We start from the raw sequence: 13,995 nt of genomic DNA, 5'->3' as shown, positions 1-13,995 counted from the left end.
TAGACCCACCCAATCCCACAGCAAGAATTTGTTCAGCAGAAGCATCAGTGAATGAAGAATTAGTGAACAAAGAGTGTTTGGGGGAGAAAGCAGAGGCTACTTTAATTATTGAGGCAGGTTTGTCATCGCTGTTGCCCAACGTCTCAGTTTCTGTTATTGCCAGATTTTTTACAGTTCCTTCTGTTACTGAGGATTTCTGGGCCACCCCGTCAGAGGGGGCAGTCCCAGTAATGGCTGTCTTTAAAAACTTCACTTCCTGAGAAGCTTTTTGAATTTTCCCTGAAGGAATCTTCAAACCAAGGCTTTGTAGGAGTGAAATTGTTTTCTGTTGCACATCCCTCACTTCTTCTTTTTCTTCTCCTCCTATCAATACATCATCTATGTATTGGTACACAGCTACAGTGTCAGGTTTGGGGTTTTGGATTGGCCATACAGGGGAGTTTTGCAAGTCCTGTATAACCAGTTTGATCTCTACCTTGGCACCAGAACGAAGAGGGTATTGTTTTACATTTACAGATAATTGCATAAGTGATTTATGACCAGCAGTGAATTGTATTTCATGTATAATTTGCAAGCAGGCAGCTTATTGAATGTTTGTTAGGAGTTGGTCTAGGGTGCCAGTTATGGCTAGAGGATCACCTCTTTTTAGGGGGCTAAGTCCCCCAGCCCAGTAGGCTGCACGCTGTGTCAGAGACCACGGAACATGTGAGTTTCCAGTTGTTTAGAAAACTCCAGTCCCCCAGTACCCACTGGCTTCTTGTTCACTCAATTTAATTTGATGTCCTCCAGTGAGTGAAACTCTAAAAACATACCTGGTCTCAGATTCTTGTGGGAGACATGAGCATTCTTTCTTTAATTTGTCCAATTCTGTAGCAGTGTATGGTATTTCTTTGGAGGTTATGTGTGGGTCAAAATCCTCGTCGTTCAAGTATCTATGTTCCGTTTTAATGAGAGGTCTCATTTTAGAGCAGCAACTTTTCCCCACAATTCTGTACATGTACTAGTTCTCTCTGTGGGTATATCTGCTTTATGTTATATATTTCCTTTTCTTCTGTTTCATTAGGTATATCTGCATGTTGTGAGGCATGTGATAGTTGTAGCAAATAGTTGTGTTTTCTTTCCTGCTCTAGTTGGTTTTGCAGAGTTTCTCCTTGATTTCTTTCCTGCTCTAGTTGGTTTTTCAGAGTTTGTACCTCATTTCTTTCCTCCTGTAATAGTTTCTGCAAAGCTTCCACCAGGTTTTGCAAGGAGTCTATCACTGCATTTTCCTCACTCACTCATTTAAAACGAGATTCTACAGCAGCTGAAAGACAAGCGCCTAGAACTGAGCAAAGTGCGGTCTTATTTTTCTTGCTCAGTTTGAATTTTGTTTCATGTTGCAAAGAATGTATCCTATCAATCACATTTTCTAAATTAAACCAATTACTGTGTGCCCAATCTTCCCCTACTTGGGAGGGTCTGGCATTATACTTAGCTAGTAAAGCGTAAAATGCAGCTTTATAATTTTCAGACATTTCTTTGAAGGGACTAAAACCACTCTCAGGGAGACACACTTAAAGTTACACAAAAAGCACAGCTGAAACTGTGAATCCCTTCTCTTCCCTGGAGCGGGTGAAGAGACACACTACTTGGGAGATACTAACTTAACTACAAAAACCACTTGTCTCTTCGTGATCCCAAGTAGTCAAATACAATAATTATACAACAACTGTAACCTCTGAGTTACGATTATGTGCGAGGGGGAAAAAACCACTTCAGGAAGGTCAACACTTGTCACCCAGACTTCTGCTGGGGACAACCCCCTGCCATCCCTGAGTGGCTGAGGAGACCAAACCGCTTGGGAGGATTTCTTTAGTTGCACAATGGGTGTCTCCTCGACTACATCAAGCAGCAAACAACATAAAACACAAGTCCCATCTTTTGCTCAGCTGAGATCCTTTCAAAAAATTCTCCGATAACTGAAATGGAGTTGATTATCCACCTGGGTCTGTGTGCAGATTGCGAGAAGAACCCAATACCACCTCCCTTGCTTTCTAACACTGTTCAGTCCTTACGGCACTGACAGGCTAGGTGCGGCTGAAATGGCACAGGTCTTCCCCTGGTACAAAGTGCACAGAAACCCCAACTCCCCCAGTATCGGGAATCCAATTCCAACTATGCCAAATAATGTCACGGTCCTCCCAATTCAAGAGGGAGTTGTGACTGGTTCTTTTATGGATCTCAGAGTGCAAAAGACACAGCAGGGGACAAAACCAGTTTACTTTTGCAGAAATGCACTTTATTTAGTGCCAACCAAAATGTGATAGGGGGACAGAGAGAGAGAGAGAGAGAGAGAGAGAGAGAAAGGGGGGTCAGGATTATAGCTACCAAGACTGGCAGACGAATCCTCATGGAGCCAACCAACAGATGTCTGTTGCCGTCTGGGGAGATCTCAGGGGTCTCCTCTGAGAAAGTCACATTTATAGTCCTTTCCCAAAGCGAGTGGCTTCTGGCCAAAAGGTGGGAAGATTTATGGACTATTGTATGTGGTGATCGTTATCCTGAGGAACAGGTGGAAACAGGACGTTTCAAGGAACACAAAATCATCTTTGTTGTTATGAACACACGCAGGGCAGCGCATACTGACCAGTCCATTGTTTTCCATCTGTGGGAGCTTTGTTGAGTCAGCGCCCCGTGACTAGTTGTCATGAGAAACCAGTCCTGGCAGGCATCACCTGCGGAACAGTCACTTGGCGTTCCTCCCATCCCTGGCCAGCGCAGGCCTCAGGCGAGGGTCGTTGGGCAGAAACAGATGAGAGGCTCACACGGACTCTCACAGGGTGGAAAGTAAAATCCGCTGTCCCAAATGAATTCCTGATGTCAGTCTGCATCCCAATGGGTTTTTGGCCTGCTGAGTCCAGGTGCCCACGATGAGCCAGGAAGATGTGGAGACCACCAGCCAGGTGAGTTCCCAACATGGATCACCAGGACCATCGATCACCAAGGCTCTGCCCAACAAGGGTTACTGGGGAGCATCCAACAGGGCCCAACAGAGGGGATGGAGCTGAAGCAATGCAGGAACCTCTTCCCACACGTAGGGCACTCACAGAGCTTCCCTTGCCAGTGCCCCCATTGGTGCTGGGTCATGGCAGAGTTCTGGGAGAAGCTCTTCCCACACTGGGGACACTGTTAGGGCCTCTCCCTGGTGTGGATCCACTGGTGGGTGACGAGGGTGGAGTTTTTCTTAAAACCCTTCCTGCACTAGGGGAAGCGGAAGGGCCTGTCCTCACCTCTACATGAATCTGCTGATGCTTTAGCAGACTGCATCTCCTCTGAAACCTCTTGCCACACTTCGGACACTCATAAGGCTTCTCCCCGGTGTGGATCCTCTGGTGGACACTCAGGTGGGATCTGTGCCTGAAGCTCTTCCCACATTCCCCACACTTGTAGAGCCATTCCCCAGTGTGGATCCTCTGGTGGCGGATCAAACTGGACCTCATGCTGAAGCTCTTCCCACATTCCCCACACTTGTAGGGCCGTTCCCCGGTGTGGATCCTCTGGTGGCGGATCAAACAGGACCTCATGGTGAAGCCCTTCCCACATTCCCCACACTCATAGGGCTTCTGCCCAGTGTGCATCCTCTGGTGGCAGATTAAACCATAGCTCTTGTGGAATCCCTTCCCACATTCCCCACACAAAAAGGGCTGTTCCCCAGTATGGATCCTCTGGTGGTAGATCAAACTGGAGCTCTGGCTGAAGCTCTTACCACATTCCCCACACTTGTAGGGCCGTTCCCCAGTGTGGAACCTCTGGTGGCGGATCAGGCTGGAGCTGAGGCTGAATCCCTTCCCACATTCCCCACACTTGCAGGGCCGTTCCCCAGTGTGCACTGTCTGGTGGCGGATCAAGTGAGAGGTGTTCCTGAATCCCTTCCCACATTCCCCACACTCACAGGGCCGTTCCCCAGTGTGCACTGTCTGGTGGCGGATCAGCTCAGTGGTGGTTCTGCAGCCCTTCCCACATTCCCCACACACATAGGGTCGTTCCCCAGTGTGGATCATCTGGTGGACAATCAGGCTGCGGTTCTGGCTGAAGTTCTTCCCACATTCCCCACACTCGTAGGGCCGTTCCCCAGTGTGGATCCTCTGGTGGCGGGTCAAACCAAACCTCACACTGAAGCTCTTCCCACATTCCTCACACTTGTAGGGCTGTTGCCCAGTGTGGATCCTCTGGTGGATGATCAGACTGGAGCTGCACTTGAATCCCTTCCCACATTCCCCACACTCATAGGGCTGTTCCCCAGTGTGCACTGTCTGGTGCCTGATCAGATCTGAGGTGTCTCTGAATCCCTTCCCACATTTCCCACACTCATAGGGCTTCTCCCCAGTGTGGATCTTCTGGTGGCGGACCAGGCCAGAGCTCGTGTGGAAACTCTTCCCACATTCCAAACACTGAAGGGGCTTTTTGCCATCATGAAGCTGCTCATGGACCCTCAGCTCAGAGCTCTGGCCACATCTCTGGCTGCCTGCCCGGCCCAGGCTGGGTCTTTCCTCCTCGGATCCCCATGATCTGCGTTTGCAGCCCCTCCTTGTGCGGGATCTCCGCGGCTTTTCCTCCCTGTTGGATTCCTGCACTGTGGAGCTGCTGCAAACGGCCTCTTCCACGAGGTTCTGCTGTGGGGATTTGTCCTCCATGGTCTCCGTCCTCAGCTCCTGGTCTGTGGGGGAAGGACAAGGAGAGGATGGGATTTGACTCTGTGCCAGAGGGAAGGAGGAGATGCCCCAAATCCTCCCTGGCATGACAGAGGGGGAAAGGGGCAGTGACTTCCTCCTCACCTGCCTGGCTGTGCAGGGGCATCTTCCTGTTCCTCACAGCCTTTTCCTCCACCTGAATAAGACTTGGGAATGGAAAATCTTGGTTTAGGGGAAAAACAAAGTGATTGATATGGCTTTGAAGGTCCTGCTGCCTGAGTACATCTCTAGAAATGCCCGAGCTGTTTGGTGTCCATAAAAACCTCCAAAAATCACGAAGGAGCCCAAAAACACTCTCCCAGAAGATCCCTGTTCACACTCTTCACTTTGTGGTTATGGGGGTTCCTGTTCTCAGAGCTGATGGGGACCCGTGGCTCCTGGGGATTCCCCCTCTCCTGGCTCCTGCTCAGGCACACTGAGGGAGTTTTGTGGGTCCCAGGGCTCATCCTGCCCTGATCCTGACTCAGGTCCCAGGGTCCCCCTCTCCAGCATCCCCCCACTCCAGGCACTCGGGGCTTCCCCCGTTCCCTGCCAAGCCCTTCCAGGCTCGGGGGGCCCGCACCCCACTCATCTCCCGGCTCCACCTCCCCTCCAGGCTGCCGGGGGTCCCCCAGCTCTGCTGTCGCCCCTCTCCCCACGCCGGGGCTCCCGCCTTTCATCCCCCGCCTCTCCCAGGGATCCCCAAAACCGATGTCCCGCCCCGCCGGGACCGGGCCATCGCCACGTGGGCCCCTCCAAATCCCCCCAAGGAGCATTTACGGCTCAGCTTTGGATTCCTGCATGAGCCAGAAACATCCCCTCCTCACATCAATAAAACAATACCTCTCCCAGGGACACCCAAATACATTTGGGACTCGATTCCCGAATCTGCAAGGCACATACCTCACCCCCCATCCCCCAAGAATCCGAAACCCAACCAGCCGTGCCGGAGCTGCCGCGATAGCCCCGGGCCGAGCTTCCCCTCCGCGCTCACCCGCGGGATGCAGGAATGCGATGCTGCCGGGGCCAGCGGAGCTGCGGGCTCAGCGGGCTCGCCCTGCAGCACCGCGATTCTCCGCCTGCGCCCGCTTCTCCTCTCCTGCTCCTCCTGCTCCTGCTCCTCCCATTCCTCCTCTTCCTCTCCTTCCTCTCTCCTCCTCTTCCTCTCTCCTCCTCTTCCTCCCGCTGCTGCCCCGCTCGCATCCCGGACCCCCCTTTGCCACCCCCTGTGCCCCACGGCCGCCGCAGCAGCGGCTGTTGGGGAGGGGGCAGCACCCCCTGAACCTGCAGGGGAGACAGAGCAACTGAGAGTTAGGAATCGAGCATCGAGAAATGCTTGGACTAGAAGGGGGCTGACAAAACCCTATGTTTGCTGGAATTTACGGTGCTTACAAGAACAGGGGAGAGCAAGGCTGCAGGATAAGATAAAGAGCTGGAGTGGGCGAACAGGATGCAAGGACAAAGGCACCACAGGATAAGGGGGATTCTCCAGATCCCTGAACCCAAGAAAACTGGTATCAAAGTCCAGAAGATGGGCAAAGGAGTAAAAAGAATATGTGCTAGGAGATAAGATGAAAAGTTCAACTGAGAGGAAAACGGTTTCCTTTTTCCCAAGGAGCAGTGTGGAGCAGAAAGAGGCTTGTAGCTAATTTTAATATGAAGCGGGACAGGCGATGAATATGTATTAGGTGAATTGTGGAATTCTAGTTTGTAGAGAATAAAAAGAGAGGTGCAGGTCGCCAAAGGTGTGCGTGGTTTTGGAGGAGCTATCCCCCTCAGTGCTGAATAAATACATTCCTACTCTTATACCTTATTTTGTGCGGTATAGAGAGTTTTTCCGCGCTTCTCAGGGCTGGGCAGGGGGCTCGGGCCCCCCAGTGCAGATCCGTCCGTGCCGTCCCCTCCCCCCGAGCCCCAGTTCCGCTCCCGGGGGTCGCTGGATGCGAGGGGGTGGCGCAGGTGGGGTGGGAGTGGGGAGCGCTGGGCGCTGCGGCTCTGCCGCTGCTACAAATACATGTTATGGCATTGGCTTCTCCTGAATATTCAGAGAAATACTGTATGTGTAGTGTTAAAATAATTTTTTAAATATAGTTTTCTTTAAAAGTAACATAGGTTAATAAAGAGCATTTATAATAAAGAAACTACTTACTTAATTAAATAACACTCAATAGAAACACCTATTGCTAATATACCAGTTACCAGCACCAACCATCTCTAAAAACTAAAAGCCACAAATCTAAACTTATTAAAAAAATAAATTAAAACCACAACAAATGCTCTTAAAAACCAAACTCATAAAATAACCTTAAAAACAAATCCTAAATTATAAAATGTAATTTATAAAACAGTTTGAAAATATACAGTAAGTCTGTAAATATACAAGAAGCTAATAAATTAAAAAAGTATACCTCAAAAAAAGTGTATTCTTATCCAAATACCAAACTCCCAACCATTATAAACTTTTACTTTACTATTTGTCTCTTATTTTCTTGTATTACACCTTTTAAAATCAACACAGAGAGAAACACATTTTTCATGCCACTCTCTGGGGAGTCACCACTGAGCAAATTGTTCAGTTTGGGCTCTGGCCGTGCTGGTGAATAACTCTGTGCTCTGTGGCTCTTCCCAGCAGCTGCCCAGTCCCAGCCTCAACTCTTCCCTCTTTCTTTTTCTCTCTTTCCTATTTCTCTACCTCACATTTCCAGTTCAATCAAATCCATGTTCAATCAAATTCGTAGGTTATGCTCCTATGGTCTTATTTGCACATTCAGTGGGTTTGAGGTGTCTTACCCTGCTGGGCCCCTTCTCATCACCATCTTTCTGGGATTCTGTCAGGGCTGCTCTTTCCTTTTCTTCTTCCCTCTGCTTAGGAAAATATGGATGAGAACCACAGGGGATCAAGAAAAGATCCTGTCAATATGGGAGCCTGACCTAAGATTGAACTGCTGGATGGTTCAGTTGGTGACACAACACCAGAATGGGCAGTAGCTACTCCGAAAACTCAATATTCACAACCATGTAACTGGAGGAAACAGCAGTTCTTGTCCTCCCAAATTTCCCCTGCCCTAATCATGCAGTAACACATGGGGAGGGTGACTGGCTCAGGTACCTCATGATGCAGCAGAGATCCACCTGCAGCCCACGGAGGCCCAGAATGGAGCAGGGATTCACCTGCATCCTGTGCTGGATCCTGCTCTGCAGTAGATCTATTCCCAAAGGAGGCTATGACCAAACAGGAAGCCTGTGATGGAGCAGGATCCTGCAGGACCTGTAGAACCCTGGTATCCTGATTTAGGACAAATTAAGAAGAAAACCTCTGGAAGGAAGCCCCCCCCAAAAAAACCAGACCCCCACCACCGGGTTCAGGAAGAATTTCCTCAGAGGAAAAGTGGAAAAAACCTGTTTATTTAGCAAACAAAAACACCCCCACTCCCTTACACAAGAAAAAACAGCCACAGATGACAAAAGAAACTCTTTCACCAGTCTGAGAGGATGAACAAACTCAGAAAGTCTTCAGTGCTGGGGAGGGCTGAATGCTTATCATGAAAATGCAGACTCATGGGGCTCCTCGATGTTCCTAGGTCCTGGTCTGAAACAGATTCAGATGGTACTCAGGAAATGAAAAGAAGGAAAGCAAAGAAAACAGTCCAGAGAAGGAAATTGGGCTACTTAGGTAAACAAACTAGTAAGGAAAAAGCAAAAGCAAAGCCAGTGAGCCAAGCCAAGCAAGCAAAGCAAAAGCAAAGCAAGCAAAGCAGCAGCCAAGCCAGCAAAGTGAAAGCAAAGCCAGTGAGCCTCCGTAAGCCCAGACAATGGTGGAGGGGCACCCGCTAACTAGACAAAACAAACCTTCACTTTCAGAGTCAATTCTGAAAGCACCGAACATAATTCCAGAAACGAACAGCACACACAATTGGGGATACAAAGCATCGTAACGTCACCCCAGGACACCTGGGGAGAGGAGCTCAACTGGAGCAGATTCTTGGTTTAATTAATGTTCACACGAGGTTCCTCAGTAGCATCCTTGGTTCCGTTGGGTCCTATGGTGCCAGAATGGCCCCTTGGTTCTGTTAGGGCCCATGATGTCACAATGGCCACCGAGTTCTGTTAGGCCTCATGGTGTCACAATGGTCCCTTGGTTCCGTTAGGTCTCAAGGTATCACAATGTCTCCTTCGTTCCATGATTCCCCATGCTGCCATAATGTCTACTTTTATCTGTTACTAATGGCCCTTGGTTTCATTAGTTTCCGTGGTGTCTACATCACCTCTTGCTTCTCAGAGGCCCCATGGTTCCAGAATGGCCCCTTGGTTCTATGAGGCACCAAAGTGTCACAATGACCACTTGATTCCATGAGGTTCTATGTGTTTCTAGGTTTTACAAGGCCCTTTGCGTCTATGAGCCCCCATGTGTCACAATGGACCTTTGGCTCTGTTAGGCACCATGGTGTCACAACACAACCTTAATTCTATGAGACCCCACGGTGTCACCATGGCCCCTTCGTTCTATTAGGCCCCATGGTGTTAATAATTGCCCCTTGGTTCCATGAGTTCCCATGGTGTTCAAAATGGGCCATTGGTTCCATGAGCCCACTTCGTGTCACAATGGCACTTTGGTTCTGTTTGGGTCCATGTTGTCAAAATGACCAATTTGATCAGACATACCAGATGGTGCCACAATGGACCCATGGTTCTGTGAGGTCCCATGGTGTCACATTGACCCCTTGGTTTTATGAGGCCCATGATGTCAAAATGGCTCCTTAGTTTTGTTAAGTTCCAAGGTGTCACAATGGCACCTTGGTTCTGTATGGCCCCATGGTGTCATCATAAACCATTGTTCCATGAGGCTCCATGATGTCAAAATGGCCACTTGGTTCCATGAGGTCTCATAGTGACACAATGGAACCTGGGATCTATGAGGCCCCACAGTGTCACAATGACCTATTGATACCATGAGATCCCATGGTGTCTCAATGGACCATTGGTTCTATGAGCCTTCATGGTGTCACAATGGCCCTTTGGCTCTGTTAGGCCCCATGGTGTCACAATACACCCTTGGGTCTATTAGGCCCCAGGTGTCACAATGACCCCTTGGTTTTCTGAGGACCTATAGTGTCACAATGGACCCTTGGTTCCGTGAGGTCCCATGTTTTTACAATGGCCCCTTGATGTAATGAGCTCCCATAGTGTCACAACAGCCCCATTGTTCTGTTAGGCCCAATGGTGTCACAATAAACCCTTGCATCCATTATGCCTCATGGTATAAAATGGTCCCCTTGGTCCTTTTAGACCCCACAGTGTTCAAAATGGCACCTTGGTGCCATGAGGCCTACGGTGTCACAACGGCACCATGGTCCAGTCAGGCTCCGTGGGGTCAAAATGGTCTCTTGGTTCTGGGAGGCCCCATGATGTCATAATGGCCCCTTGATTCTGGTGGACACCATAGTGTGAAAATGGCCCCTTTTTCTGTTAGGCTCTATAGTGTCACAATTTCCCATCTGTTAAGACCCATGGTGCAACTATGGTCCCTTGGTTCTGTTAGGCCCCATGATGTTAATAATTGCCCCTTGGTTCTGTGAGCTCGTATGGTGTTCAAAGTGGCCCTTTGGTGCCATGAGGCTACTTGGCCTCACAATGGACCTAGATTCAGTTTGAGTCCATGTTGCAACAATGACCACTTATATCAGATATGTCACATGGTGTCACAATGGACCCATGGTTCTGTGAGGTCCCATGGTGTTATAATGGCCCCTGAGTACTATGAGCCCTCATATGTCACAATGGACACTTGGTCCTGTTAGGCCCACTGGTGTCACAATACACCTTTGGTTCTATGAGATCCCATGGTGTCACAATGGAACATTGGTTCCAGGCAGCACATTGGTGTCGCATTTGCCACATGGTTCTATTAGGTCCCATCGTATCTAAATGGCCCATTGGTTTCATATAGCACAATGGGGTCACAATGGCTACTGGGTTTCCTTAGGCCCTATGGTACTCCCAATAGACCCTTGGTTCTTTTAGGACATATGGTGTCACCATTTTCCCTTGGTTTTGTTAGGACTCATTGTGTCATGATGGACCCTTGGTTCCATAAGGCCCAATGGAGTTACAATGGCCCATTAGTTCTGTTTGGCCTCATGGTGTTACAATTTCCCCTTGGTTCTGTTAGGACCCATGTTGTCACAATGGCCCCATGGTTCAGATAGGCCACATGGTGTCACAGTGGATCTGTGATTCGCTGAGGTCTCATGCTGTTACCATGGCCCCTTGGTTCAATGCTTGCCATGTACCACAATGGACCCTTGGTTCTATGAGGCCCCATGGTGTCATAATGCACTCTGGGTTCTATGAGGACCCATGGTGTCACAATGGCCTCTTGCTTCTCTACGGTCCCATGGTGTCACAATGGCCTTTTGGTTCGGTTAGGCACCCTTGGTTTCAAAATGGCCCCTTGGTGCCATGGGGCCCTATAGTATCAGAATGGCATCTTGCTTCTGTTAGGTTCCATGGTGTCACAATGGACCCTTGGTTCAGATAGGCTGCATGGTGTCACAATGGGCCCTTTGTTCTCTTAGGCTCCATGGTCTCACAATAGCCCCTTGGTTCCAGTGGACAGCATTGAGTAACATTGGCACCTTGGCCTGTTTGGTCCCATGGTCTCACAATGGCTCTTGGTTCCATGAAGTGCCATGGTGGCACAATGGCCCCTTGGTTCTGTTAGACTCCATGGTGTGTCAATACCCCCTTGGTTCTATGAGGCCCCTTGGTGTCACAATCCTGCCTTGATTATCAGAGGACTCATGGTGACACAAAATCCGCTTTGCTGTATTATGCCCCATGGTGTTACAATCTCCCCTCAGTTGTGTTAGGACCCACAGTGTCACCATGGCTTCTTGGTTCTTTTGGGCCCCATGGTGTTCAAATTGGTTCTTTGTTCTATGAGCTCCCATAGTGTTCAAATTGGCCCCTTGGAGCCATGAGCCATCTGGGTGTCACAATGGCACCTTGGTTCTATGAGGCAAAATGTGTTAATTTGGCCCATTGGTTCCACGAGGTCCCATGATGTTTAAATGGCCCCTTGGTTCTACGAGGCCTCATGGTGTTACAAAGCCCCCTTGGTTCCATGAGCCTCCATGTGTCACAAGGAACCCTTGGTTTCATTAGGCTCCAGGGTGTCTAAATCACCCTTTGGTTCTTTGAGACCTCATGGTGTCACAATATCCCCTTGGTTCCCAGAGGTCCCATAGTTTTACAATGGCCTCTTGGTTCTATGAGGCCCCATGGTGTCACAAAGGCCCTTTGGTTCTGTTAGGCCCCATGATGTCACAATGGACCATTGGTTTCATATGGCACAATGGTGTCACAACAGCCCCTGGGTTCTGTTAGGCCCCATGGTTTTGCAAAACACCATTGCATCCATTATGCTACATTGTGTCACAATTTCCCCTTGGTTCTATTAGCACCCATGATGTCACAATGGCCCTTTGGTTCTTATATGTCCCATTGTGTTCAAAATGATTCCTTGGTGCCATGATGCCCCATGGTGTCACAATAGCTCCTTGGTTCCATTATGCCCCATGGTGTAACAATTTCCCACAGTTTTTTTAGGACCCTTGGGGTCACAATGGCCCATTGATTCTATTAGGCTCTGTGGTGTTTAAAATGGCTCCTTGGTTCTATGAGCTTCCATGGTGTTCAAAATGGACCCTTGCTGCCATGAGGTCCCATGGTGTCACAATGGTCCCTTGGTTCTATGAGGCCTCGTCGTGCCAGAGTGGCCCCTTTATAATGTTAGGCCCCAAGGTGTCACAATAGACCATTGGTTCCAGATGGCACAATGGTGTCACGTTGTCCCCTTGTTTCTGTTTGGATCAATGGGGTCACAATGGCCCTTCGGTTTCATACAGCACAATGGTGTCACAATGCTCCCTGGGTTCTGTTAGGCCACATGGGGGTCACAATTGACCCTTGGTTTCATGAGGCCCCATGGTGTCACAATGGCCGTTTATTGTATTAGGCTGCATGGTGTCACAATGGACCCTTGGGTTCCATTAGAGTCCATAGTGTCACAGTGCACCCTTGCTTCTATGAGGCCCCATTTTGTTTGAAGGGTCCCTTGGGTATCTAAGGGCACATGATGTCACAATGGTCCTTTGGTTCCCTGAGGTTCCCTGGTGTCACAATGGTCCCTTGGTTCTGTTAGGCTCCGTGTTGTCACACTGGTCCCTTGGTTCAGATGGGCTGCATGGGGTCACAATGATGCCTTGGTTCCGGTGGACACCATGGCATGACAATGGACCCTTCATATCTTAGGCCCTATGGTGTCAGCAAAGTCTCTTGGTTCCATTATGCCCCATGGTGTCACAATTTCCCCTCAGTTCTTTTAGGACCCACGTGTCACTATGGCCCCTTGGTTTTATTAGGCCCTTTTGTGTTCAAATGGCCCCTTGGCTCAATGAGGCCCCATGGTGGTACAATGGCCCCTTGGTTCTGTGAGGCCCCATGGTGGCACAATGTTGCCTGCATTCTGTTCATCCCCATGCAGTCACGATGGCCCTTCGTTCTATGAGGCCCCATGATGTCACTATGACATCTTGATTCTGTCAGGCCGAATGGTGCCACAATATGCCCTTGGTTCTGATATGATCCACAATGTCACCTTGTACATTTGGTGCCATGATGCCCCGTGGTGTAACCATGTAGCCTTAGTTCACTAAGGGCCTATGGTGTTACATTGTCCTCTAGATTCTGTGAGCCTCAATGGTGTCACAAAAGCTCCTTGTTTCTGCTAGGGCCCACGGGGTCATAATGGACCTTTGGTTCCATTTGTCACAATGGTGTCCCAATGGCCCCTTGGTTCTCTTAGGCTCCATGGTGTCACACTGTCCCTTGGTGCCATTAGACTCCCTGGTGTCACATGGGCCCCTTGGTGAACTTTGGCTCTATGGTGTCAAAATGGCCCCTTGGTTCTGTTAGACCCAATGGTGTTATAATGGCCCCTTGGTCCTGCTAGTCTTCATGGTGTCACAATGGCCCCTTGGTGCCATGAGTCCCATGGTGCCATGATGGGCCCTTGGTTCTGTGAAGCCCTATGGTGTCACAATGGACATTGGTTTCATGGGACACAGTGGTGCCACCATGGCCCCTTGATCCCACGAGGTCCTTATGGTGTCTGAAGGCCCCTTGGTTCCTTTGGGCCCTGATGATGTCACAATGCCCCTTTTTTCTCTGAGGCCCCACGGTGTCACAATGGCCATTAGGTTCTAAGAGTCCGTGTAATGGTTCT

Source organism: Erithacus rubecula (assembly GCF_903797595.1).
Source record: "Erithacus rubecula genome assembly, contig: scaffold_282_arrow_ctg1, whole genome shotgun sequence".
Classification (NCBI taxonomy): domain Eukaryota; kingdom Metazoa; phylum Chordata; class Aves; order Passeriformes; family Muscicapidae; genus Erithacus; species Erithacus rubecula.
Note: the sequence above shows the minus strand (reverse complement) of the source record.